We start from the raw sequence: 23972 nt of genomic DNA, 5'->3' as shown, positions 1-23972 counted from the left end.
CTGCCAAACAAATTATCTTTGCAGTGAGACATAAAGTATATCTTTGTGCTTCCTAAAAATTTAAAAAGCCCTATATTAACCCTCTTAGGTTATGACACAGGCAAAATTATCAATAAAATCATAGCCTTTACGCAAAAGCCTCCAAGCTCTCTCAGAACCTTCCTGCCGCCACATTAGGACCTCACTGTTCCAGGCTCCAGGACCCATCCCATCCTTCCAGCCTGCGATCAGCAGCAGAGAAAAACTAATTACATACCATTTTCTTGCCCCATACACACTTTGAAGTGAGCAAAAAGATTATAGTAAATTTTAACAGTGAGGGAATTTGTGCACATCTAGGCCAGTCAGTGTGGCAGTCAAATCGGTGCCAAGTTCTGGAAGGTGATCAGTGATGAACATGGCATTGACCCCACCAGCACCTATCATGAGACTAGCAACCTGCAGCTGGACCGCATCTCCGTGTACTACAGTGAAGCCACAGGTGGCAAATTTGTTCCTCGTGCTATCTTGGTGGATCTAGAACCAGGGACCATGGACTCTGTTCACTCAGGTCCTTTAGGTCAGATCTTCAGACCAGACAACTTTGTTTTTAGTCAGTCGGAGGCAAGCAACAACTGGGCCAAGGGCCACTATACAGAGGGGGCCAAGTTGGCTGACTCGGTCCTGGATGTGGTTCAGAAGGAGGCCGAGAGCTGTGACTGCCAGCAGGGCTTCCAGCTGACTCACTCGCTGGGAGGGGGCATGGGCTCTGGAATGGGCACCTTGCTCATCAGCAAGACCTGTAAAGAATATCCTGACCACATCCTGAACACCTTCAGTGTGGTGCCCTCACCCAAAGTGTCCGACCCTGTGGTTGAGCACTACAACGCCAACGTCCATGAGCTGGTGGAGAACACTGATGGCACTTACTGCATTGACAACAAGGTCCTTTACGACATCTGTTTCTGCAACCTCAAGCTGACCATGCCAACCTACAGGGACCTGAACCACCTCGTCTCAGCCACCATGAGTGGTGTCACCACCTGCCTCTGCTTCCCTGGCCAGCTCAATGCTGACCTCCACAAGCTAGCAGTCAACATGGTGCCCTTCCCACGACTCCACATCTTCCTCCTGGCTTTGCCCCTCTGACTAGCCATGGAAGCCAGCAGTATCGGGCCCTCCCTGTGCCCGAGCTCACCCAGCAGGTCTTAGATGCCAAGAACATGACGGCTGCCTGTGACCCCCGCCATGGCCCGTACCTCACCGTGGCTGCTGTCTTCCGTGGATGGATGTCCATGAAGGAGGTGCATGAGCAGATGCTCAACATGCAGAACAAGAACAGCAGCTACTTCATGGAATGGATCCCCAACAATGTCAAGACGGCCATCTGCGACATCCCACCCCATGGCCTTATAAGGGCACCCACCTTCATTGGCCACAGCACGGCCATCCAGGAGCTGTTTAAGTGCATCTCAGAGGGGTTCACTGCCATATTCCTCCAGAAGGCCTTCCTCCACTGGTACACAGGTGAGGGCATGGATGAGATGGAGTTCACCGAGGCTGAGAGCAACATGAACGACCTTATCTCCGAGTACCAGCAGTACCAGGATGCCACTGCAGAAGAGGAGGATTTCAGTGAGGAAGCCGAAGAGGAGGCCTAAGGCCGAGTCCCCATGACCGCAGGTTTCTCAGGCCCCTCAGCCTTCCTCCTCAACCGCCCCTTTCTTCTCCCTCAGAATTTGTGTTTTCTGCCTCTATCTTGTTTTTTCTTTTTGGTGGTGGTGGGGTTTTCTAGAACACTGCCTGGTATATGATAGGTGCCCAATAAATATTTGTTGTTTGTTGAATGTCTGCTCTCTCTTTCCACTCTGGGGCACCTAGATTTCTGCCATTCTGGGTAACCCTATATTTCTTTCTCGTGCCCACTCCTCCGACCTGTCCAGTTAACATTTCCCTCTCCTGTTTTTCAGATAACTCTCCAAGAAGCCAAAAATAAATGGGAATTGCAAACAAAAACAAACCAACGAACAAAAATAAAAGCCTCCAAGACCTCCTGAACTGAACAATTCTGATCCTCCCTAGGAATGGCTCTGCCATTGGGTTATGAATCTTTTTAAGCTGCAGTGTTTTATATAAAATAAATATATTTTATTTAAATATATTTTTACACAAATGGAATTTCTATATTTCAAGGTAGAATTGTATGTAACTATGCAATTTGGTCAGTTGGATTTAGTTCAGTTGACCTTCCTACCATAATATTAAAGAGTATAGACATATAATAGTTCTAACACTCTTAGAGCTTTAAAAACTGCTAGGATGGGGGAGGAGTTTCAACATGGCGGAAGAGTAAGACGCAGAGATCACCTTCCTCTCCACAAATACATCAGAAATACATCTACATGTGGAACAACTCCTACAGAACACCTACGGAATGCTGGCAGAAGACCACAGACCTCCCAAAAGGCAAGAAACTCCCCACATACCTGAGTAGGGCAAAAGGAAAAAGGAAAAACAGAGACAAAGAATAGGGACAGGGTTTCCCTGGTGGCGCAGTGGTTGAGAATCTGCCTGCTAATGCAGGGAACATGGGTTCGAGCCCTGGTCTGGGAGGATCCCACATGCCGCGGAGCAACTAGGCTCGTGAGCCACAACTACTGAGCCTGCGCGTCTGGAGCCTGTGCTCCGCAACAAGAGAGGCCGCGATAGTGAGAGGCCTGTGCACCGTGATGAAGAGTGGCCCCCGCTTGCCACAACTAGAGAAAGCCCTCGCACAGAAACGAAGACCCAACACAGCAAAAATAAATTAATTAATTAATAAACTCCTACCTCCAACATCTTCTAAAAAAAAAAAAAAATAGGGACGGGACCTGCACCAGTGGGAAGGAGCAGTGAAGGAGGAAAGGTTTCCACACACTAGGAAGCCCCTTCGTGGGCGGAGACCGCGGGTGGCGGAGGGGGTAAGCTTTGGAGCCACGGAGGAGAACACACCAACAGCGGTGCAGAGGACAAGGCGGAGAGATTCCCGCACAGAGGATCTGGGCCGACCGGCGCTCACCAGCCCGAGAGGCTTGTCTGCTCACCCGCCGGGGCGGGCGGGGCTGGGAGCTGAGGCTCGGGCTTCGGAGATCGGATCCCTGGGAGAGGATTGGGGTTGGCTGCGTGAACACAGCCTGAAGGGGCTAGTGCCCCACAGCTAGCAGGAAGGGAGTCCGGGGAAAGGTCTGGAGCTGCCAAAGAGGCAAGAGACTTTTTCTTGCCTCTTTGTTTCCTGGTGCGCGAGGAGAGGAGATTAAAAGCGCCGCTTAAAGGAGCTCCAGAGACGGGCGCCAGCCGTGGGTTTCAGCGCGGATCCCAGAGACAGGCATGAGACACTAAGGCTGCTGCTGAAGCGACCAAGAAGCCTATGTGCGAGCACAGGTCACTCTCCACACCTCCCCTCCCGGGGAGCCTGTGCAGCCCACCACTGCCAGGGTCCTGGGATCCAGGGACAACTTCCCGGGAGAACGCACGGCGCGCCTCTGGCTGGTGCAACGTCACGCCGGCCTCTGCCGCCACAGGCTCACTCCGCATCCGTACCCCTCCCTCCCCACGACCTGAGTGAGCCAGAGTCCCCGAATCAGCGGCTCCTTTATCCCCGTCCTGTCTGAGAGAAGTACATACGCTCTCGAGCGACCTACACGCACAGGCGGGGCCAAATCCAAAGCTGAACCCCGGGAGCTGTGCAAACAAAGAAGAGAAAGGGAAATCTCTCTCAGGAGCCTCAGGAGCAGCGGATTAAATCTCCACAATCAACTTGATGTACCCTGCATCTGTGGAATACCTGAATAGACAACAAATCATCCCAAATTGAGGAGGTGGATTTTGGGAGCAATGATGTATATACTTTTTTCCCTTTTTCTCTTTTTGTGAGTGTGTATGCTTCTGTGTGTGATTTTGTCTGTATAGCTTCGCTTTTACCATTTGTCCTAGGGCTCTGTCCATTTTTTTAATTATTACTTTAAAAAAATTCTTTTTCTTAATTATTTTTTTATTTTAATAACTTTATTTTACTTTACATTACTTTATTTTATCTTCTTCTTTCTTTCTTTCTTTTTTTTCTCCCTTTTATTGTGAGCCATGTGGAGGACAGGCTCTTGGTGCTCCAGCCAGGAGTCAGGGCTGTGCCACTGAGGTGGGAGAGCCAAGTTCAGGACACTGGTCGACAAGAGACCTCCCAGCTCCATGTAATATCAAATGGTGAAAATCTCCCAAAGATCTCCATTTCAATGCCAAGACCCAGCACCACTCAAAGACCAGCAAGCTACAGTGCAGGACACCCTATGCTGAACAACTAGCAAAACAGGAAGACAACCCCATCCATTAGCACAGAGGCTGCCTAAAATCATAATAAGGCCACAGACACCCCAAAACATACCACCAGATGTGGACCTGCCCACCAGAAAGACAAGATCCAGCCTCATCCACCAGAACACAGGCACTAGTCCCCTCCACCAGGAAGCCTACACAACCCACTGAAACAAACTTAGCCACTGGGGACAGACACCAGAAACTACAGAAAATAGGAACCTGCAGCCTGTGAAAAGGAGACCCCAAACACAGTAAGTTAAGCAAAATGAGAAGACAGAGAAACACACAGCAGATGAAGGAGCAAGATAAAAACTCACCAGACCTAACAAATGAAGAGGGAGTAGGCAGTCTACCTGAAAAAGAATTCAGAATAATGATAGTAAATATGATCCAAAATATTGGAAATAGAATAGAGAAAATGCAAGAAACATTTAACAAGGACCTAGAAGAACTAAAGAGCAAACAAACAGAGATGAACAATGTAATAAATGAAATTAAAAATTCTCTAAGGGATCAATAGCAGAAATAACTGAGGTAGAAGAATGGATAAGTGACCTGGAAGATAAAATAGTGGAAATAACTACTGCAGAGCAGAATAAAGAGAAAAGAATGAAAAGAATTGAGGACAGTCTCAGAGACCTCTGGGACAACATTAAAGACACCAACATTCGAATTGTAGGGGTCCCAGAAGAAGAAGAGAAAAAGAAAGCGTCTGAGAAAATTTGAAGAGATTATAGTTGAAAACTTCCCTAATATGGGAAAGGAAAGAGTTAATCAAGTCCAGGGAGCACAGAGAGTCCCTTACAGGATAAATCCAAGGAGAAACATGCCAAGACACATATTAATCAAACTATCAAAAATTAAATACAAAAAACAAATATTAAAAGCAGCAAGGGAAAAACAACAAGTAACACGTAAGGGAATCCCCATAAGGTTAACAGCTCATCTTCCAGCAGAAGCTCTGCAAGCCAGAATGGAGTGGCAGGACATATTTAAAGTGATGAAAGAGAAAAACCTACAACCAAGATTACTCTACCCAGCAAGGATCTCATTCAGATTTGACAGAGAGATTAAAAGCTTTACAGACAAGCAAAAGCTAAGAGAATTCAGCACCACCGAACCAGGTTTACAACAAATGCTAAAGGAACTTCTCTAGGCAGGAAACACAAGAGAAGGAAAAGACCTACAATAATAAACCCAAAACAATTAAGAAAAATGTATTAGGAACATACATATCAATAATTACCTTAAATGTAAATGGATTATATGCTCCAACCAAAAGACATGGACTGGGGTTTCCCTGGTGGTGCAGTGGTTGAGAGTCTGCCTGCCGATGCAGGGGACATGGGTTCGTGCCCCAGTCTGGGAAGATTCCACATGCCATGGAGTGGCTAGGCCCATGAGCCATGGCCGCTGAGCCTGGGCGTCCAGAGGCTGTGCTCCACAATGGAAGAGGCCACAACAGTGAGAGGCCGGCGTACCACAGAAAAAAAAAAAAAAAGACACAGACTGGCTGAATGGATACAAAAACAAGACCTATATATGCTGTCTACAAGAGACCCACTTAAGACCTAGGGACACATACAGACTGAAAGTGAAGGGATGGAAAAAGATATTCCATGCAAATGGAAATCAAAAGAAAGCTGGAGTAGCAATTCTCATATCAGACAAAATAGACTTTAAAACAGAGACTATTACAAGAGACCAAGAAGGACACTACATAATGATCAAGGGATCAGTCAAGAAGAAGATATAACAACTGTCAATATTTATGCACCCAACATAGGAGCACCTCAATACATAAGGCAAATACTAACAGCCATAAAAGGGGAAATCGACAGTAACACAATCATAGTAGGGGACTTTAACACCCCACTTTCACCAATGGATAGATCATCCAAAATGAAAATAAATAAGGAAACACAAGCTTTAAATTATACATTAAACAAATAGACTTAATTCATATTTATAGGGCATTCCATCCAAAAACAACAGAACACACATTCTTCTCAAGTGCTCATGGAACATTCTCCAAGATAGATCATATCTTGGGTCACAAATCAAGCCTTGGTAAATTTAACAAAATTGAAATCATATCAAGTATCTCTTCCGACCACAAAGCTATGAGACTAGGTATCAATTACCGGAAAAAATATGTAAGAAAACAAACACACGGAGGCTAAACAACACACTACTTAACAACCAAGAGATCACTGAAGAAATCAAAGAGGAAATCAAAAAATACCTAGATACAAATGACAATGAAAACACAACGACCCAAAACCTATGGGATGCAGCAAAAACAGTACTAAGATGGAAGTTTATGGCTATACAAGCCTACCTTAAGAAACAAGAAACACCTCAAATAAACAACCTAACCTTACACCTAAAGCGATTAGAGAAAGAAGAACAAAAAAACCCCACAGTTAGCAGAAGAAATCATAAAAATCAGATCAGAAATAAATGAAAAAGAAATGAAGGAAACGATAGCAAAGATCAATAAAACTAAAAGCTGGTTCTTCGACAAGATAAACAAAATTGATAAACCATTAGCCACACTTATCAAGAAAAAAAAGGAGGAGACTCAAATCAATAGAATTAGAAATGAAAAAGGAGAAGTAACAACTGACACTGCAGAAATACAAAGGATCATGAGAGATTACTACAAGCAACTATATGCCAATGAAACGGACAACCTGGAAGAAATGGACAAATTCTTAGAAATGCTCAATGCTCCGAGATTAAACCAGGGAGAAATAGAAAATATGAACAGACCAATCACAAGCACTGAAACTGAAATTGTCATTAACAATCTTCCAACAAACAAAAGCCCAGGACCAGATGGCTTCACAGGTGAATTCTATCAAACATTTAGAGAAGAGCTAACACCTATCCTTCTCAAACTCTTTCAAACTATAGCAGAGGGAGGAACACTCCCAAACTCATTCTACGAGGCCACCATCACTCTGATGCCAAAACCAAAGATGTCACAAAGAAAGAAAACTACAGGTCAACATCACTGATGAACATAGACGCAAAAATCCTCAACAGGGCTTCCCTGGTGGCGCAGTGGTTGAGAGTCCACCTGCCAATTCAGGGGACATGGGTTCGTGCCCCAGCCCAGGAAGATCCCACATGCCGCAGAGTGGCTAGACCCGTGAGCCATGGCCGCTGAGCCTGCACGTCCGGAGCCTGTGCTCTGCAATGGGAGAGGCCACCACAGTGAGAGGCCCACGTACCGCAAAAAAAAAAAAAAAAAAAAATTCTCAATACTAGCAAACAGAATCCAACAGCACATTAAAACGATCATACACTATGATCAAGTGGGGTTTACCCCAGGAATGCAAGAATTCTTCAATATATGCAAATCAATCAATGTGATACACCATATTAACAAACTGAAGGAGAAAAACCATATGATCCTCTCAGTAGATGCAGACAAAGCTTTTGACAAAACTCAACACCCATTTATGATAAAAACCCTCCAAAAAGTAGGCATAGAGGGAACTTTCCTCAACATAATAAAGGCCATATATGACAAACCCACAGCCAATATCGTCAGCAATGGTGAAAAACTGAAACCATTTCCACAAAGATCAGGAAAAAGACAAGGTTGCCCACTCTTACCACTATTATTCAACATAGGTTTGGAAGTTTTAGCCACAGCAATCAGAGAAGAAAAAGAAATAAAAGAAATCGAAATCAGAAATGAAGAAGTAAAGTTGTCACTGTTTGCAGATGACATGATACTGTACATAGAGAATCCTAAAGATGCTACCAGAAAACTATTAGAGCTAATCAATGAATTTGGTAAAGTAGCAGGATACAAAATTGATGCACAGAAAAATCTTGCATTCCTACACACTAATGATGAAAAATCTGAAAGTGAATTTAAGAAAACACTCCCATTGCAATGAAAAGAATAAAATATCTAGGAATAAACCTACCTAAGGAAACAAAAAACCTGTATGCAGAAAAGTATAAGAAACTGATGAAAGAAATTAAAGATGATACAAATAGATGGAGAGATATACCGTGTTCTTGGATTGGAAGAATCAACATTGTGAAAATGACTCTACTACCCAAAGCAATCTACAGATTCAACGCAATCCCTATCAAACTACCACTGGCATTATTCACAGAACTAGAACAAAAAATTTCACAATTTTTATGGAAACACAAAATCCTCTGAATAGCCAAAGCAATCTTGAGAAAGAAAAATGGAGCTGGAGGAATCAGGCTCCCTGACTTCAGACTATACTACAAAGCTACAGTAATCAAGACAGTATGCTACTGGCACAAAAACAGAAATATAGATCAATGGAACAGGATAGAAAGCCCAGAGATAAACCCACACACATATGGTCACCTTATCTTTCATAAAGGAGGTAAGAATATAAAATGGAGAAAAGACAGCCTTTTCAATAAGTGGTGCTGGGAAAACTGGACGGCTACATGTAAAAGAATGAAATTAGAACACTCCCTAACACCATACACAAAAATCAGCTCAAAATGGATGAAAAACCTAAATGTAAGGTCAGACCTCATCAAACTCTTAGAGGAAAACATAAGCAGAACACTCTGACATAAATCACAGCAAGATCCTTTTTGGGCCACCTCCTAGAGAAATGGAAATAAAAACAAAAATAAACAAATGGGACCTAATGAAACTTAAAAGCTTTTGCACAGCAAAGGAAACCATAAACAAGATGAAAAGACAACCCTCAGAATGGGAGAAAATATTTGCAAATGAAGCAACTGACAAAGGATTAATCTCCAAAATTTACAAGCAGCTCATGCAGCTCAACATTAAAGAAACAAACAGTCCAATCCAAAAATGGGCAGAAGACCTAAATAGACATTTCTCCAAAGATATACAGATTGCCAACAGACACATGAAAGAATGCTCAACATCATTAATCACTAGAGAAATGCAAATCAAAACTACAATGAGATATCATCTCACACCTGTCAGAATGGCCATCATCAAAAAAACTACAAACAATAAATGCTGGAAAGGGTGTGAAGAAAAGGGAACCCTTTTGCACTGTTGGTGGAAATGTAAATTGATACAGCCACTATGGAGAACAGTATGGAGGTTCCTTAAAAAACTACAAATAGAACTACCATACCACCCCGAAATCCCACTACTGGGCATATACCCTGAGAAAATCATAATTCAAAGAGTCATGTACTGAAATGTTCATTGCAGCTCTATTTACAATAGCCAGGACATGGAAGCAACCTAAGTGTCCATTGACAGATGAATGGATAAAGAAGATGTGGCACATATATTCAATGGAATATTACTCAGCCATAAAATGAGTTATTTGTAGTGAAGTGGATGGACCTAGAGACTGTCATACAGAGTGAAGTAAGTCAGAAAGAGGAAAAACAAATATATCTGGAATCTAAAAAAAGAAAAAAGAAAAGAAAAGAAATGGTCAGAAGAACCCAGGGGCAAGACGGGAATAAAGACGCAGACCCACTAGAGAATGGACTTGAAGTTACAGGGAGGGGAAATGGTAAGCTGGGACAAAGTGTGACAGTGGCATGGACATATATACACTACCAAATGTAAAATAGATAGCTAGTGGGAAGCAGCAGCATAGCACAGGGATATCAGCTTGGTGCTTTGTGACCACCTAGAGGGGTGGGATAAGGAGGGTGTGAGGGAGGGAGATGCAAGAGGGAAGAGATATGGGGACATATGTATATGTATAACTAATTCACTTTGTTATAAAGCAGAAACTAACACACCACTGTAAAGCAATTATACTCCAATAAAGATGTTTAAAAAAAAAAAAAAGACTGCTAGGATAATATATACTGACATAGTTTGTATGCTATACAATTCTACTACTGTCATATAGCCAAAGCCACGATTTCTATTTTCTAAAATGTCTTAGGACATGAGAAAATTATGTGATTTCTAAAAGAGAGATAATGTATAATAGAGCATATCAAGCACTTTGAGAAACACTGCATTTATATCATTAGCACATGTTGTATCTTTCTATTATTAGCAAATTGCAGGCTTAATAAGTAATTGAGGATGGAAAGATGGAAAAAGCCATGGAAGGAGTTTACTAAAGGTAAAATATCATCATGCTAAAATGAGGTTTACTTGGATGAGCTGAACACATTATGAATTATTAAGACAGGTTGGTTGCCATCACCCTAGAATACTATCAGGTGACACTATTTAGAATTATTGTCAATCCTTAATTTACTAACTCAGAATGCATTTCTTCAGGTAACTCTGTTATATCTGAGCAGAATCTATACAGGTGAAGGTTGAAAAACGTGCATTCATAGTGAAAAATATAGGAACAACATTGCAACACTAAAAATATGTAAAGACATAATAAGAAGTAACAAGACTACTACAGTTTTTTGTTCACTTGTTTCAAGAGTGCTGTTTCATGAAAAACGGGTTTACTTTTGTAAGGAAGTAGGTAGAAAAATTTCAGGAGATTCTGAAGAGTGTTTTTAAATGATTTAGAGGTTGAGATAGTGATCTTTAGGGATAATTCTCTTTGAAAATATTTCTAAGGAAATCTGGAAAAAAATTTATGTCTCTCAAGGAAAAAAAAATAGTTTCAGGATGTTGAGAAAAACAGAAAAAGATTTATGTGATCACCAAGAGATGAATAAGAAGTAGAATGGTTGGGTCAGCTGCTCCCCTGTGTTAGTGATCAAGTACTACTGTTATCAGGGGTTCCTAACTGTCATCCTGACTTAAGCAGACCCCACGGGAGGACCATGTGTACCCTACCGATGGTATACCCAATCTTAAAGTTGAATTTAATTGCCTTGTAGTGCCTGCACACTTTTAAAAGGAAAAAAAGATGGTATAAAGAATAAAATTGCCAAAACCTAATCCCCAATAATAGGCATTCATTAAGTAAATCACGTATTTTTTATATCATTACATATATTTTTAAGGATGATGATAGAATAACCATAAATTTTATCAAACTAAAAAAATTGGGGGAGAGCAAAGAGATGTTATTAGAAATGACCCCAGGAAAAGTGATATAAATCAGACTGATCCAAGCACACCAGGATTTATAAAATACTATAAATTATATATTCAAAATGGATACGTTGTAGAAGTGTATGAAGTAGCTCAACTTCATTAGATTATGCCAAGGTGTTTTCTAAAGTGACTGTGCAGTTTATCACATCTTCACCAAAACTTGATATTACAATACCTTTAAATTTTACCAATATAATGGGTGCAAAATGTATTTCATTATGGCTTAAGTTGGCATATCCCTGATTACTAATAAAGTTGAACACATTTTCACAAGTTTATTGGCTGTTTATTTTTCCTCATCTGTGAAATGTCTGTTAATGTCTTTTACCTTTTTCTCCAATAGATTGTCTTTTCATATTGGTTTGATGTTTTCATGTTCTGGACACTATCCTTTATTGGTTATATGTGTTGCAAATATTTTCTCCCAGTTTGTGAGGTGACATTTCCTCAGTTTTCGGGGGGGGGGGATCTTGTGATTAATATGATATTTATCACTGTTTCTTCATGTTTTATTATTTTGATGTAGTGATTAAGAATCCATTCCTATACAGAGTTGACCTATTTACTTCTAAAAGTATTGAAGTCCTGCCTTTCATAATGAAATGCTCCAGCTGTCTGGAATTGATTTTTGCATATGGTGAGGGGAGCTCTTAGGGGGAAGGGTGGAAGGTAGCTGGTCCTCACTTAGTGACATTCAGAGATCTGAATACACGTCCTCCGCGGGCGGCAAGCACAGTGGACTGGGTCAGAGTCATGCCTGAGCAAGCTGAGAAGAGCTTGCCCTAGGGGCTTCCGCCAGCAGAGCAGACTGTGCAGGGTCTCTGATGTAGTCTTGCTACCGATGCAGGTCTGCAGGTTTGTTACCTTTTTCACACATGTGCAGCCTGAACAAACCCATGTAGGCCACTGGGCAATGCATATAACATACCCAACCCCACCCAGCACATGCCCAATACTGTGGTTGCTTACATCTCTAGATACATGCTTTCTCATTTTGGTCTCCAAATATTTTCCTTCATAAATTAGCCATGCATTTGAAAATATGTTTATGTTTTATCCAGTACTTTAAAGGTCCTTCCCTAAGAAGTGTTCTATGAACATCTATCTACTTAGCCAAGTTGCCTGCAACAGAAGTCTGTAATGTGGTTTCAAAGTGCTTTGAAGTGCAGTCTAGACTGAATGAGCATTAAACCAAAGTTTATGCTAAAGGTGTAAACATAGTCCCTGTTTTTTTTTTTACTTTATTTTAATTAAAAAGCTACATTTTTTTTCCTTTTTCTCTTCTTCCTTTACATCACTCTCTTCCTTATCTTTCTCTTTCTCTTTGTTATCTTTTCTATCCTTTTTGCTGTCTTCTTTTTCCTGCCCTTCTTCTCTGCATCCCAGTTGGCGATCTTATTGTTGATGAGGTTGTATAAATATAAATTTTTTTAAGACCTTATTTTTTTTAATTATTATTATTAATTTATTTATTTTTGCTGTGTTGGGTCTTCGTTTCTGTACGAGGGCTTCCTCTAGTTGTGGCAAGCGGGGGCTACTCTTCATCGCGTTGTGCGGGCCTCTCACTATCGCGGCCTCTCTTGTTGGAGAGCACAGGCTCCAGACGCGCAGGCTCAGTACTTGTGGCTCACAGGCCTAGTTGCTCTGCGGCATGTGGGATCCTCCCAGACCAGGGCACGAACCCGTGTCCCCTGCATTAGCAGGCAGATTCTCAACCACTGTGCCACAAGGGAAGCCCACATTTTTAATTTTTTAATTTTAAACAAGTATAGTAGGCTTGTTTTAAACAAGTATAGTAGGCTCTAAGAAACCAGTGTTTTCTGACACTGACTTTTCTGCTGACTTCTTTTAAAGTACTCCAAAATCAAATAAATTTCTCTAATTACCTCAAATCTTGAGAAAATTTAACTTAAAAATTAAAGAAACAGAAACGATTAGAAATTAGAAAGCTTATGTGCTTTGGTTTCTTCGATGAAGCTTTATTTTTACAAATGAGAACACTTAATTTTAAGAATAGTACTAAAACAAAATGACACAAATCAGAGAAAAATTTCAAGAATGCTAAAGCACCACTTCTGATGACATCTGTAGTGAATGCTGCGGTGTGCTGCCAAGATCCCCCTCCAGGACCATGACATCTATACCCCTATCAGCCAGGATGTTGGCTACTGACTGTTTGCAATTAAATTTTCTTCTGGAAATTGCCTTTGACAGAAGAAAGCCACCTGCCCAAATATCACTTCACCTTTAAAGATACTTCCCTGGTGGCGGCACAGTGAATAAGACTCTGCGCTCCCAAAGCAGGGGGCCTGGGTTCGATCCCTACTCAGGGAACTAGATCCCAAATGCATGCCACAACTAAGAGTTCACATGCCACAACTAAGAAGCCCACAAGCTGCAACTAAGGAGCCCATGTGCTGCAACTAAGACCCAGTGCAACTAAATAAATATATATATATATATTTTAAAAGATACTCTTAATTTAGCATCTGGTTAAAATCTTGGCCTTGCTGCCTCAAATTAGGACAGCTCTGAATGACCATCCCAGCTCCAGAGCTCCCCACATAATCAGCTGAGGCCTTTCTTGCAACTATTGGGTTGGCCAAGAAGTGCGTTCCCTAACGTCTTATAGAAAAACCCGAACGCACTTCTTGGCCAGCCCATCTCATCACAAATCAATCTCTCCTTTTGCCCAATCCTGCTTCCTTTACACCTCTTTACATATACTGTATCCAAGAACACTTGGACCCAGTCAACTTCCTGAACACATATCTCTGTTGAATATTTTTTCCAGTGAATTTGATCTAAGAGAGTTAGTACCAAGAATAATCCCAGGAAGCAGACTCTAAGATAAAACGTTTGAGTTGGATCATCCTTTGGCCAACTGGCAATAAGGACCCTGTCACTGGGGCTAAGTAAATTCCTGATGTCTCCTAGCATGCTGTAACTGTTCCAATGTTATAACTTTCACCAATGACAAACTGGTAGAAGGGAATGCATTGGTGTGGGCATTATCTCAGGTATTTTAGAAGCCTGGAGGCTTTAGTAGTAAAGGTTATAATGAAAAGGTAAGGATAATTAACTGTTCATTTAAGGAAAAGTGTGAAGGCAAGAAGGCCTTCTTGGAAGCAAATAAAAGGGGCTCTAATCTTTGCTGCCAAAGGGCAGGAAATGCTAACTATTGGACCCAGTAATCATGAAGTAGTATATTTCCAGAAAATGTTGAATTTTCAGCCCAACAAGTCTGCCATTCCAAGGTCAGGACCTTGATGAGAAAGGAATAGGACCGTGGAACACAGGATGGGAAGATTAAACACTCAATTTTAAATCCTTAGGTTTTGCTGAGCTCTCCAGACCTGCACGGTGGCCCACTTGTTTGTGTTTAATGCTAGTAGTGCCCACCCTTCCTTACACATGATGCAGAGACTCTGCTTTGAAAGACAACACATGCTCCTCTCAAGATCTACCCCCACTTTCTTCTCTAGCTACCAAACCAATTGTCAGGGTCAAGTCACGACATAACCTGGCCAAGGATGTTCTGGGCCTTATTGAGAGAGAAAAGGATATATATGCTAAAGGAGTTGCAGGGCCAAAAAACATGTCAGTGGGAGCCAGGAGAGTAGGACTAGATCCTGACAGTGCAGGATCTAAAGGGTGTAGAGCATAAGTTTTCACAAAGGTGAGTCTGTTGATTTGGAAGCATCCTCATATGATACAGGATTTAACACCCTGGCAAGCACCCAGGTAACAGTGCAAACATACTCCTAGATGGCTCTTGGATTCTAAAAAGGCTGTAATCCACACTAAGTGAAGTAGAAATGCTGTGATTGCCATGGAAGATGTGAAAGAAAGGATCAACAGATTCAGGGAAATGGGGATTCTGGAGTGGAGAGAAAACACAAGGCTGGAGAACCCACCACCTTCTAGGGACAGCTTAGAGAACATGGTAAGAAACGAGCTGGTTAGAGGAGCACTGGAATCATTGAGAAGATCAGTGGTGGCTGTTGTCTGCAGGCCAGGGCTAAGGTAAGAGACGCTACTATAGCACTTCTCTCCCTGAAAGTGATAGAGATGATAGAGGCCAGCAGGGATGATAGGGATGATAAGAGAGGCCACATGGTGATGATGCTGAACGATCAGAAGCAAGTTGGGGGATATTATCATTATGAGTGGGTAATTACTCACAAGGGGCTATGGAGATGTTCAAAGGACATGGCATTCCTAAGGCAAAGTCATGGGCAGCCAACAAGTATTGATATATTTCTTAATATATACAACAAAAAGAAATCAAGGATGGATAATCAAGAGGCTTAGGACAGCTGCCCTAGTAAAAAGCCCAGTTTGTAGACCTGAGCCAGTCTTAGACCTAAAATCCAATGACTAAAAGAGATGCCGGGTCCCTAAGAGAAATAACCTTGCAAAAGAACAGCAAGCATATATGGTAGTCCCTGATTAAAAGGACCTATAGCCATTTACTCAGATTATCATAAAGTTGGAAAAGAGGAACACTCATACTTTTTGAGGACTGTTAGGCACAGGTCCAAATTAACATTGCTAACCAGAGGCCCAAAGAGTCATCATGGCCCCTGTTGGAGTGGAGATGTATGGGAGCCAGATATTAAGTAAAGTCCTGGTCCAAGTTTGGCTTACAGTAGGTCCACTAGGTCCATAGTGGTCATTCCCTGGGTCTCCAGAGGTATAATTGGAATGGAAATATTTGGTGGTCTGTAGGACCTCCACATTTGGTCCTTGGCATGTAGGGTAAAATCTATCATGGTAGAAAAAGCCCAGTGAAAACCTATGAGACTTCCCTTTCACAGATAAAAATATTTCATCCTGGTGGTAGTGGCAGAGATTAGTACCACCCTTATAGACCTAAAGAACGCAGAGGTAGTGGTCACCATCACTTTCCATTTAAATTCATGGTATCCATAATGAATTCCACAAGGCCAGATGGCTCCTGTACATGACATTTGACTACCACAAACTTAACCAATTGCAGCTACTGCGCCAGATGTGGTATATTTACTACAGCAGATTAGTATAGCCTCAGGTACAAACTATGCAGCCACTGATCTAGCAAATGTGATCTTTTCTATTCCTATCAGGAAAGAGGATCAGAAGTAGTTCATATTCATGTCAGATGTACAATCATACACATTTAATCTTGCACAAGGCTATGCCAACTCTGCACGGTAGGTCACAATATAGTCCAAATGAACCATCTGGATCATCTGGACATTTCACAAAATGTCACATTGGCCCACGATATTGATGACATCATGTTGATCAGACCAGATGAGCAAGAAATGGCAAGTGGAGGCCTTGGTTAAGACACATGTGTTCCAGAAAGTGGAGGATAAACCTTAAAGATTCAGGGACTTCACACAGCAGTGAAGTTTGAAGGGGTCGAATGGTCTAGGGTATGCCAGAACATTCCCTCCAAAGTAACACACAAATTATTACATCTTGGCATTCCCACCGCAGAGAAAGAAGAATGACACCAGGTATGCCTCTTCAGGTTCTGGAGGTAGCATATTCCAAACTCTGAGCAATTGATTCAATGATGTGGAATGTAGCCAGTTTTGACTGTGACCAAGGACAGCAAACAACTCTGCAGCACTGCACCAGCTGCAGGCAAGCAGCTTGGCTTCACAGGCTGTGTAACCTGGTAGGCCCCACGGTATTAAATTTCCTCAAGATTTGAAGCAGTTCTAAAAATTAATATGGTTTTGCAGTAATTCAATATAGGTAAGTCAGATAGACAGCACTGGTTGCTTAAAGCCTGCTGCCATCCTTCATGTTTAAAATTTGGGTATTGGAAAGAAAGACATTTTCCATATTGGGACTGATGTGATTACTAGCCCCCCATCTATATGAGGACAATGTCTAGATAATGAATACAAATAGTCATAAATGAAGGGATTTCTCATAAGCTCTCAGAAGCCAAAATAATCACTTGAAAAATGAATGATTTGATTAACTACATAGTTATTTCCTCTACATAAAACTGTAGTCTTTAACTATTAGACCTCATAAGGACCTTCAAGGTCATCGAGTCCAAGGCTTTAATTTTACAAATGAAGAAACTGAGGCAAAAAAAAAAAAGATTAAGGAATTTGCCTAATATATTTTTGATTTAAATTTTACCAAAGCCTAATTTACATCCAATTATATTCTCATAAAACTAAGTCTAATCAATTCCATATTTAACAATTAAAAACCAAAATCAATCAAATCTAAAATGCAATCATGTAAAAGAGATTCATATATTAAATCATAAAAAATAGAACAGGTGATTAAACAAGGAGTCATTCGCCCAAGCCATCTCCTTATCTGGAAACATAGTTCATGTGTCATGTGGTCTTAAGTCTTTATTTCTTCCAACAAAATCCTTTACACAAACTCATAATGACACAAAGTTGCTAAAATTTATGTCCCCATTTCCCCTGATTAATTTATAGACTGAACATTATCACTTTTAATCATTTTATGAGACTGGTATTTTTATGGCCAGAAAAGTCCTCAAGGTTATCTTTTGTGTTATAGAATTTGGTCTCTAAGCTCTACAAATCCAAACCTGATGGTGTGATGAGCCAGAGGAAAAAAAATAACTTACTCCTCCCAAACCTATATAAAGCTAATGGCTGCCATAAAAGTCAGAAATCATTCAAGCAAAGGTTTCTGTTGATCAAACCCTATAGACTTTTCAATACTAATTTCTCTTGGCTTCTTTCCTTAAACTTGGGTGCTCCCACTCCTTGGCCTAATTAATCACTCTCCTGATTCCCTTTCTAACCTCTCTGACTACTTCTTCTCAGCCTCCTTTACATCACCTCTGCTTAGCTCTTAAACATTAGAATGCCTAAGGATTCTATCCTTGCCTTATTCCCTTCTTTACACTCTATGACAGGGATTCTTTTTTTTTTTTTTTTTTTTTAAACATCTTTATTGGGGTATAATTGCTTTACAATGGTGTGTTAGTTTCTGCTTTACAACAAAGTGAATCAGCTATACATATACATATGTTCCCATATGTCTTCACTCTTGCGTCTCCCTCCCTCCCACTCTCCCCATCCCACCCTTCCAGGCTGTCACAAAGCACCGAGCTAATATCCCTGTGCCTTGCGGCTGCTTCCCCCCAGCTATCTACCTTACTACGTTTGTTAGTGTGTATATGTCCATGACTCTCTCTCGCCCTGTCAAAACTCACCCTTCCCCCTCCCCATATCCTTAAGTCCGTTCTCCAGTAGGTCTGCGTCTTTATTCCTATCTTACCCCTAGGTTCTTCATGACATTTTTTTCCCTTAAATTCCATATATATGTGTTAGCATACGGTATTTGTCTTTTTCTTTCTGACTTACTTCACTCTGTATGACAGATTCTAGGTCTATCCATCTCATTACAAATAGCTCAATTTCATTTCTTTTTAAGGCTGAGTAATATTCCATTGTGTATATGTGCCACATCTTCTTTATCCATTCATCCGATGATGGGCGCTTAGGTTGTTTCCATGTCCTGGCTATTGTAAATAGAGCTGCAATGAACATTTTGGTACATGACTCTCTTTGAATTTTGGTTTTCTCAGGGTATATTCCAAGTAGTGGGATTGCTGGGTCATATGGTAATTCTATTTGTAGTTTTTTAAGGAACCTCCATACTGTTCTCCACAGTGGCTGAACCAATTCACATTCCCACCAGCAGTGCAAGAGTGTCCCCTTTTCTCCACACCCTCTCCAGCATTTATTGTTTCTAGATTTTTTGATGATGGCCATTCTGACTGGTGTGAGATGATATCTCATTGTAGTTTTGATTTGCATTTCTCTAATGATTAATGATGTTGAGCATTCTTTCATGTGTTTGTTGGCAGTCTGTATATCTTCTTTGGAGAAATGTCTATTTAGGTCTTCTGCCCATTTTTGGATGGGGTTGTTTGTTTTTTTGTTATTGAGCTGCATGAGCTGCTTGTAAATTTTGGAGATTAATCCTTTGTCAGTTGCTTCATTTGAAAATGTTTTCTCCCATTCTGAGGGTTGTCTTTTGGTCTTGGTTATGGTTTCCTTTGCTGTGCAAAAGCTTTGAAGTTTCATTAGGTCCCATTTGTTTATTTTTGTTTTTATTTCCATTACTCTAGGAGGTGGGTCAGAAAGGATCTTGCTGTGATTTATGTCATAGAGTGTTCTTCCTATGTTTTCTTCTAAGAGTTTGATAGTTTCTGGCCTTACATTTAGGTCTTTAATCCATTTTGAGCTTATTTTTGTGTATGGTGTTAGGGAGTGATCTAATCTCATACTTTTACATGTACCTGTCCAGTTTTCCCAGCACCATTTATTGAAGAGGCTGTCCTTTCTCCACTGTACATTCCTGCCTCCTTTATCAAAGATAAGGTGTCCATATGTGCGTGGGTTTATCTCTGGGCTTTCTATCCTGTTCCACTGATCTATCTTTCTGTTTTTGTGCCAGTACCATACTGTCTTGATTACTGTTGCTTTGTAATATAGTCTGAAGTCAGGGAGCCTGATTCCTCCAGCTCCTTTTTTCGTTCTAAAGATTGCTTTGGCTATTCGGGGTCTTTTGTGTTTCCATACAAATTGCGAAATTTTTTGTTCTAGTTCTGTGAAAAATGCCAGTGGTAGTTTGATAGGGATTGCATTGAATCTGTAGATTGCTTTGGGTAGTAGAGTCATTTTCACAATGTTGATTCTTCCCATCCAAGAACATGGTATATCTCTCCATCTATTTGTATCATCTTTAATTTCTTTCATCAGTGTCTTATAATTTTCTGCATACAGGTCTTTCGTATCCTTAGGTAGGTTTATTCCTAGATATTTTATTCTTTTTGTTGCAATGGTAAATGGGAGTGTTTTCTTGATTTCACTTTCAGATTTTTCATCATTAGTATATAGGAATGCCAGAGATTTCTGTGCATTAATTTTGTATCCTGCTACTTTACCAAATTCATTGATTAGCTCTAGTAGTTTTCTGGTAGCATCTTTAGGATTCTCTATGTATAGCATCATGTCATCTGCAAACAGTGACAGCTTTACTTCTTCTTTTCCGATTTGGATTCCTTTTATTTCCTTTTCTTCTCTGATTGCTGTGGCTAAAACTTCCAAAACTATGTTGAATAAGAGTGGTGAGAGTGGGCAACCTTGTCTTGTTCCTGATCTTAGTGGAAATGCTTTCAGTTTTTCACCATTGAGGATGATGTTTGCTGTGGGCTTGTCATATATGGCTTTTATTATGTTTAGGAAAGTTCCCTCTATACCTACTTTCTGGAGGGTTTTTATCATAAATGGGTGTTGAATTTTGTCGAAAGCTTTCTCTGCATCTATTGAGATGATCATATGGTTTTTCTCCTTCAATTTGTTAATATGGTTTATCACATTGATAGATTTGCGTATATTGAAGAATCCTTGCATTCCTGGAATAAACCCCACTTGATCATGGTGTATGATCCTTTTAATGTGCTGTTGGATTCTGTTTGCTAGTATTTTGTTGAGGATTTTTGCATCTATGTTCATCAGTGATATTGGCCTGTAGTTTTCTTTCTTTGTGACATCCTTGTCTGGTTTTGGTATCAAGGTGATGGTGGCTTCGTAGAAGGAATTTGGGAGTGTTCCTCCCTCTGCTATATTTTGGAAGAGTTTGAGAAGGATAGGTGTTAGCTCTTCTCTAAACGTTTGATAGAATTCACCTGTGAAGCCATCTGGTCCTGGGCTTTTGTTTGTTGGAAGGTTTTTAATCACAGTTTCAATTTCAGTGCTTGTGATTGGTCTGTTCATATTTTCTATTTCTTCCTGATTCAGTCTTGGCAGGTTGTGCATTTCTAAGAATTTGTCCATTTCTTCCAGATTGTCCATTTTATTGGCATAGAGTTGCTTGTAGTAATCTCTCATGATTTTTTTTATTTCTGCAGTGTCAGTTGTTACTTCTCCTTTTTCATTTCTAATTCTATTGATTTGAGTCTTCTCCCTTTTTTTCTTGATGAGTCTGGCTAGTGGTTTATCTATTTTGTTTATCTTCTCAAAGAACCAGCTTTTAGTTTTATTGATCTTTGCTATTGTTTCCTTCATTTCTTTTTCATTTATTTCTGATCTGATTTTTATGATTTCTTTCCTTCTGCTAGCTTTGGGGTTTTTTTGTTCTTCTTTCTCTAATTGCTTGAGGTGCAAGGTTAGGTTGTTTATTCGAGATGTTTCCTGCTTCTTAAGGTGGGCTTGTATTGCTATAAACTTCCCCCTTAGAACTGCTTTTGCTGCATCCCATAGGTTTTGGGTCGTTGTGTCTCCATTGTCATTTGTTTCTAGGTATTTTTTTATTTCCTCTTTGATTTCTTCAGTGATCACTTCATTATTAAGTAGTGTATTGTTTAGCCTCCATGTGTTTGTATTTTTTACAGATCTTTTCCTGTAATTGATATCTAGTTTCATGGCGTTGTGGTCGGAAAAGATACTTGATACAATTTCAGTTTTCTTAAATTTACCAAGGCTTGATTTGTGACCCAAGATATGATCTATCCTGGAGAATGTTCCATGAGCACTTGAGAAAAATGTGTATTCTGTTGTTTTTGGATGGAGTGTCCTATAAATATCAATTAAGTCCATCTTGTTTAATGTATCATTTAAAGCTTGTGTTTCCTTATTTATTTTCATTTTGGATGATCTGTCCATGGGTGAAAGTGGGGTGTTAAAGTCCCCTACTATGAATGTGTTACTGTTGATCTCCCCTTTTATGGTTGTTAGTATTTGCCTTATGTATTGAGGTGCTCCTATGTTGGGTGCATAAATATTTACAATTGTTATATCTTCTTCTTGGATCGATCCCTTGATCATTATGTAGTGTCCTTCTTTGTCCCTTTTAATAGTCCTTATTTTAAAGTCTATTTTGTCTGATATGAGAATTGCTACTCCAGCTTTCTTTTGGTTTCCATTTGCATGGAATATCTTTTTATGACAGGGATTCTTAACAAAGCAGGTGTGAATTTGAATATTTCCACTGACCCCTCAAATTCAGTATTCTCTTCAATTATGAAAGCATAAAATAAACTATGGTAATATTACAGTCACTATCACTCTGTAAACATTTTTTTTAAAATCACAGATATTTTTAATATCACATTGAACTTGTTTCAGAGATGTCAGAGTAGCATTCATACTCATCACCTACTTCAAACATACTGTAGGAAAAACCAGCACATAAAAATATGAGAAAGTACAAGAATAAAGGAAGGAATTAAGTTTCATGGAAGCAGATGGAAGAAAATGTGCAACTCTTATTAGAAGAATTGAGAAGTGTGTTCTAGAAGTAACATATGACATTGACCTTGAAAGATGAATAAGAGGTGTCCAGATGAGAAAAAGGGGAGAGGCCTTTCCCAACAGAACAATCAAGGATCCTGAGTTGTGAGAAAGGGGTGAACCGTTCTGTTTCATAGCAGCACAGCACGTGAGGGAGGGAGGGAGGGAGGGAGGGGAGAGAAGTGTAGAGGCATATGATCAAGCTGAGAAGATAGATGGAGGAATGGTTGTGAAAGCCTGTGCATGCTATGCTAAGGCCTTCAGATCTTCTCTTACAGGCAATGATAAACCAAAGGTTTTAATCAGTTCAGTATCATATTTGTATTTTAAAGTGCTAAACCTAATATCAATATGGAGGGAAAACTGGTGGCATGAAGACTAGTGAAAGGGCTATTGCAGTAGTTCCTTCAGGAGATGTGAATTGTTGCCTTGGGAGATAAGAAAGCAGTAAAAATAAAAACTGGATTAATTTTCTGGCTTAGGTGATGGGGTAATTGTTATGCCATTAACAAAAAGAGAGCATACAGGAATATGAACATAAAAATCTTAATTTGAAAAGAAGATTGTATACTTTGGGAATGCTTATTCAGCTTCATGCAACAAAGAATATGACTACCAGTGGCTCAACACAAATAAGGTTTTATTTTCCTCATTAAACAAGAAGTTTGGAGGTCAGCAGCTACTGGCACTTGTTCAGCAACTGGTTAGATTTTGGCTTCACTAAAGAAGAAATACAAATGGCAAATAAAATAATGAAAAGTTTAACATCATATCCCATGTATATGATATGAATTTACCCACATCACTAGGTAAATTCAAGTTAAAACCATGATGAGCTACTACTAGCATATATTAGAATTGCTAAAATTCAAAAACTGACTACTAAGTGTGGACAAAGATACAGATCAATTGGAACTCTCAAACATTGCTAGTGGGAATGCTAAATTGTAAAGCCGCTTTGGGAAATAGATTAGCAGTTTAATATAAAGTCTTATAAAGTTAAACATACATTTACCACATGACTCAGGAATCCCACTTACAGGTATTTACCCCCCAAAATGAAAGCTTTTATTATGCTAAGTGAAAGAAGACAAAAAAAAATGATATTCTGGAAAGGCAAAACTAAAAGAATTATAATCATATCAGTGGTAGCCATGAGATAGGGAAAAGGGATTCCCTCAAAGAGGCATAAGGGAATTTTACAGGATGGTGGAAATGTTTAATACCCTGATTGTGAAGGCAGTTATACATTTATAAATATTTATCAAAATTCATGGGGCTGTATACCTAAAAGAGTGAAT

The 23972-nt window shown here is 40.2% G+C and overlaps 1 pseudogene; it reads left to right on the top strand.

The window, feature by feature from the left end:
* Positions 1 to 333: 333 nt before the first annotated feature.
* LOC116751917 lies at positions 334 to 1640 on the top strand (annotated as a pseudogene).
* The last annotated feature ends 22332 nt before the right edge of the window (positions 1641 to 23972 follow it).

This window comes from Phocoena sinus, chromosome 3, assembly GCF_008692025.1.
Source record: "Phocoena sinus isolate mPhoSin1 chromosome 3, mPhoSin1.pri, whole genome shotgun sequence".
Taxonomy (NCBI): domain Eukaryota; kingdom Metazoa; phylum Chordata; class Mammalia; order Artiodactyla; family Phocoenidae; genus Phocoena; species Phocoena sinus.
This window is presented reverse-complemented; position numbering and strand designations above follow the sequence as displayed.